This window comes from Ranitomeya variabilis, chromosome 6 (assembly GCF_051348905.1).
Source record: "Ranitomeya variabilis isolate aRanVar5 chromosome 6, aRanVar5.hap1, whole genome shotgun sequence".
Taxonomy (NCBI): domain Eukaryota; kingdom Metazoa; phylum Chordata; class Amphibia; order Anura; family Dendrobatidae; genus Ranitomeya; species Ranitomeya variabilis.
In genome coordinates, this window is record NC_135237.1 from 461,699 (window position 1) to 467,698 (window position 6,000).

A 6,000-nucleotide genomic window follows, 5' to 3' on the forward strand; every position below is an offset into this window, starting at 1 on the left:
TGTTAGTGGGGCACTTTTGTTGGAATAATACATTATAGGTGCAATGAAAAGTGAATCTAGGGCTTCAGTAAAAGGAAAATTACATTTTAAAAGCCGCAAAGTTGTGAGCTATGTTCTTTTGTGATTCCGCAGAATATGTATTTATTTATTTATTTTGCGGGTGGGGGGCATTTAGAACTTATGCTATCCGGAGTGGATTTTAGATAGAGCTAATATTATATTGCTAATATAGAGATATAGATGATTTACTTGAATACACTAGATTAAAAAAAATTCACATGGCTATGCTAATAAATCTTCATTTGCCACCATGTTTAATTAGGGATATTGTTCTAAACAAAAAATGATTATAATGAGAAATGCAGGGGTGCATTCGTGCACTATTATTCGTGTACATTTATTCAAAGTACTTTTTCTAAGTACTGGCAGTTATAACATGGCAGTTAGACAGGGCAGGAGACAGGTAAGACAATCTAAATCTATTTCCTGTTCATTTAGAACAGAACAAATACTCACCACATGCATTTGTATAATCTATATCCTGGCTGCCGCATTCACTCACATTCACCGCCCTTGCATTAACTCTTTTCACTCCATCCATATCGGCCCCTCTGTCCTCTCCTCTCCTATGTATAGCATTCATGCTCTGTTCACATTGCTTAACAGCACAGATCCATTCGGTCCCACCATCCAACACAAGAGACACTCTCACAAATCACTTAACCATCTGCTCACTCTTTCTATCCTCCTTCTCCTAGTCGCTGGAGACATCTCTCCCAACCCCGGCCCCCCATGTTATAGCAAGTCTAACCTCCCAACCACTACACTCAGAAACCCCTCTAACTTTATTAATATTCCCTGCATGCCTTCTGCCTCTTTCAACTGTGCCCTTTGGAATTCTCGCTCAGTGTGTAATAAACTCCCCTTCATTCATGACTTCTTCCTTTCTAATTGTCTTAACCTTCTAGCTCTTACTGAATGTATACATATTAGTCCAATAATAACCAAATTTCAAAGCATATTGAATAGTAATAACCACAAAAAGGCCCCCCAAAATCTTAGACAGGCCAAATGCTTTGTTTTAAAACAAATATTTTTATTTATATCAAAAAGGATAAAACCTTAGTTCAAATACACAAACAATTATAGAAATGCCTCCAATCCAATACAAATCACGTGTGGATACATTGGTAACAATGTAATATGACCCTGTGGCAATTGTAATGCTTCTATTACCTTAACATCCTAGGACAATATCCCTGGCACATAGCCTAAAAAAGAAAACCTGCAAAAGTGCTTTAGTGCATGTGTTTGGCTGTTTATATAATAAGCCTCTAATGGCATTCATGTAGATACTATGGTATTATACACAATTAGTATCCCGGTTACATAACCTAATCAAAGTGCCTAGGTGCATATGTCAATTATAGATTCGTATAGCCACCACAAATAAAATCTAGTCATAGTTACCTCCATGACACCACACGTGATCTGCCCAACCTTTCTCTCTCTTCTGGTATCTTTCCCTCCTCTGGTATCTTTCCCTCCTCATTTAAGCATGCCATCATACATCCACTACTTAAAAAAACATCCCTCGATCAAAACTGTGCCGCTAATTATAGACCTGTCTCTAATCTTGCCTTCATCTCTAAACTCCTTGAACGCCTGGTCCACTCCCGTCTTACCCGCTATCTCTCAGATAACGCTCTTCTCGACCCTCTTCAATCTGGTTTCCCTCACTAAAGTCTCTAATGATCTAATAACAGCTAAATCTAGTGGTCACTACTCCATGCTAATTCTCTTGGATCTCTCCACAGCATTCGACACGGTGGATCATCAGCTCCTCCTCACTATGTCCCACTCCATCGGCCTCAAGGACACCATTCTCTCCTGGTTCTCCTATCTCTCTGATCGCTCCTTCACTGTATCTTTTGCTGGTTCCTCCTCCTCTCACCTTCCCCTTACTGTTGGGGTTCCTCAAGGATCAGTCCTAGGCCCCCTCCTCTTCTATACTGCCCCTATTGGACAAACAATCAGTAGATTTGGTTTCCAGTACAATCTCTATGCTGACGACACCCAATTATACACCTCTTCTCCTGATCTCACGCCTGCCTTTTTAGAAAACACCAGTGATTGTCTTACCGCTGTCTCTAACATCATGTCCTCCCTCTATCTGAAACTGAACCTGCCAAAAACTGAACTCCTCGTGTTCTCTCCCTCTACTAACCTATCTTTCCCTGACATTGCCATCTCCGTGTGTGGTTCCACCATTACTCCGAAGCAACATGCCTTCACCCCCCACATCCGATCATTGGCTCGCTCTTCTTATCTGCATCTCAAAAACATTTCTAGAATTCGCCGTTTTCTTACTTTCAGCTCTGCAAAAACTCTTACTGTTTCACTCATTCATTCTCGTCTGGACTACTGTAACGCTCTACTAATCGGCCTCCCTCTTACCAAACTCTCCCTGCTCCAATCTGTCCTGAATGCGGCTGCCAGGATCATATTCCTCACCAACCGTTACACCAATGCCTCTACCCTGTGCCAGTCATTACACTGGTTACCCATCCACTCCAGAATCCAGTACAAAAAACTACTACCCTCATCCACAAAGCACTCCATGGCTCAGCACCACCCTACATCTCCTCTCTGGTCTCAGTCTACCAACCTACCCGTGCTCTCCGTTCTGCTAATGACCTGAGGTTAGCATCCTCAATAATCAGAACCTCCAACTCCCGTCTCCAAGACTTTTCACATGCTTCGCCAATTCTTTGGAATGCACTACCTAGGTTAATACGATTAATCCCCAATCCCCACAGTTTTAAGCGTGCCCTAAAATGCATTTGTTCAGACTGGCCTACCGCCTCAACGCATTAACCTAACTATCCCTGTGTGGCCGATTCATATAAGTTAAACCAAAATCAGGTTCCTCGCATCATGTTCTCATACACTTTATACAGTTAATAGCCCTCTGTGTCTGTACTGCTACATACTTAGGCTGATAACCGGTTCATGCAGCTTTACATGAACACCCGAGCCTTACACTATGGCTGGTCTGAACAAAAGCAATTGTTACCATCCACCTCTCGTGTCTCCCCTTTTCCTCATAGATTGTAAGCTTGCGAGCAGCAGGGCCCTCATTCCTCCTGGTATCTGTTTTGGTCTGTGTTTATTGTTATGCTGTAATGTCTATTGTCTGTACAAGTCCCCTCTATAAGTTGTAAAGCGCTGCGGAATATGTTGACGCTATAGAAATAAAATGATTATTATTTATTGTTATTATTATAAATGTTCCCTTGCTAAGAAAAGAGAAGAGAAGATGACATAAGACAATTATTGATCAATGGAGCACTTCTTCAATAAACTTCCTAACTTATCTGAATAGATTTGCCACATGGCTAACACAAAGAAGATTTTATAAATGTGGAAGAAACAAACATTCATCCTGCAGATATGCAAAAGAACTGAAAATTATTAGAAATCCTATTGGGAATAAAATATACAAAATCACATTAACAATGTCCTTTGTAGCATCTTTGTAGCATCGTAACTTATGGAGGATGTTCTATACAACATAACAAGAATTCATGAGCATGTTCTAGATTCCAATAATTCCCGGGTTGTTAATTCACTGAATCCGAATGTGGATAAACATTTTTGTGCTGTTCTTTTAGGTGATTTTACAGATTTCTCTTTTGCTGCTATTGAGAGCATTAACAGATCAGCACGTGGTAAACATTGGAGAAGGCTGATTTTCAGCAGGAAAGTCTTCTGAAGGTTTACATTATTGCTCAGACTTAATAGTACACTATTAATTAAAACCTGTAATGCTAAAATTGTTCTAACTTTGGTTCTAAAATACTGAATCATATTGAAAATGGTGCATAGATCAACATAAGTTTTATAAAGCTGGTAACATACAACTGATAAAAAGAAAAGTGAAGGCTTGAGCCGAACGAGCGCTGGGGCTGGCGTCATTCCAGCAGGAGGAAACTATGAGTAAGGTGGTGTACAATTGCCTCCATAATGTGGCCTTCCTTCCTTCCACATTATTATATATATTGTATTGCCACCCACCCTGGTTCCTCTTTATCTCTCTAAGCTTCACACAACTATTCCCACATACTTCATAGCGTATATCATGCCTGGGTTTGGTGCCTTTATTCTTCTTCTTCTTAATATATATGTATATATATATATATATAATCTATTTCTTGCAGGTTAGACGTAATTACTGCGAGGTCAGAAATGAGTCAGCCTAGAGGTGATTTCTTCCTCAATGACTATGGCAAAATGTTTTTAATAAATTCAAAAATAAACAACTATTTCAGCAAGTCCACTATAGTGCTCTCATATCATGTATAAAATAAAACACCTGACCAATACTTTCTTCAATCACAATTATTAATGATTATCATTCAAAATATAAAATCCAATCCAGAAGATAGAAATAGAAAACTCTTTTCATCAGGATGTGTGCCGATACCTTAAACTGTCAATGGAATCAATCCTGCATGGTGAGACGCTGGGGAAGAGGATCCAGATGCAGACCCCCAGGTGGGAGGATGCCTTGATCCTCTGCAGCAATGTCTCATCATGAAGGATTGATTCCTATGGACTCACAGCAATGTCAATTTAATGTAGCGGTACGCACCTTTGTGAAATGCTGTTTGTATATATATTTTATGGATTGGATTGTATATTTGGAATCACAATCAATAATAATCGCAGTTGAATAAAGTATTGGTCTGGAGTTTTATACACGAGATGTTTGTAATGTCAGAAGAAATAAAGGCTGATTTTAGGGAACAGTGTGCATGGAATTGGAATGGAAATTCAAGGAATCATGTCATATGAGAATAGAAGAGATACACAGGTATATAGATTATCTGACTAGTCAATCGAACTATTTCAGGCACCTGGCTTCAATAACCTCACCTCTCGTAGAGCAGATCTGGGATCCTCAGCCTCCTGCGGTCACACAGCATCAGTGAAAGTCCCCAGTTTATAAGCTACCAGGGTGGGGTGACAGGTGTGTCTTGGCCACATGTAGACCCGCTCCCACCGCTTTTCTCTCTTCCTTCTGTTCCTGATGCGACTTGAAGCTTCTGCTGCACATAATTGGGTATGTGAGACACGCTCATTTCGTCAAGTTATTGCTCTTCCCATTATCTCTTCTCTCACTACTTTTAAGTCAGATTAAAGTGCAGATTCTCATAATTATCCCTCACAGTTTATGAGACGCTTACCATGCTACTTTGATTTGAAACAATGCAACTGAAATGACAGATGATGAGAGTTTAGGTGTTTTATAGTCATGAATCCAGCACACACCCCACTTCCACATCCCTCTATTAGGGAAACTCACTTTAGGGGAAATTAACCAAAAAGGGTCTCTGTGAGAGATTAACCAGCTTGGAGTAAGGCCGGAGTCACACTAGAGAGGAATATGGACGAGTGCTATGCGAGAATAAATCGCCCAAAGTTAATCTATGGGGCAGCTCTCATCATCCGTTTTTTTCTTGGCCGTATTATATGTGCAAGTGAAATCGCAGCATGAGATTCGCCAATACAAGTCTATGGGTGCGAGAAAAAAATGGAGAACACACGGACCATCAGTGTGACTTGCGAGAAATACGCATCGGTGTCCTTTAGAAAAGCCGGCAATTCAGGGCGCTGTAATGTAAAGTCACATTGACAGGTTAAAGTAGAATACATAAAATAAGAGTGCAGCCCCCACGTCTGATGGCACTTAAGGAGTTCACCTGACCAGGTATCACAGTCACACTTTACACTTCACATTCTGGCCACCAGGGGGAGCAAAGGGTTCTATGTATTAGGCCACTCCTCACAATCTGGTAAAACGGGGGGCTGGATAGGAAGTTAGTCAGAAGCTGACTGGGTTGGATCCAGGCAACATCCTGTGGCAGAGGGTGTTGCAGGGGAAGATTCAGGGGGGGTCCCTGTCAGGGGTGGGATCCTGCCAGTGGCCTAGCGAAC

At 40.9% G+C, this 6,000-nt stretch overlaps 1 protein-coding gene across 1 annotated transcript in view; it reads right to left on the minus strand.

Annotated features, from left to right (window-relative positions):
• The window catches only part of LOC143783204 (tyrosinase-like), a 238,609-nt gene extending 233,608 nt beyond the window's left edge, over positions 1–5,001 (minus strand). Inside the window, exon 1 of the mRNA XM_077271623.1 lies at positions 4,939–5,001. The gene's annotated coding sequence lies outside the window, so the exon portion shown is untranslated. The remainder of the gene's footprint in view (positions 1–4,938) is intronic.
• Positions 5,002–6,000: the final 999 nt, after the last annotated feature.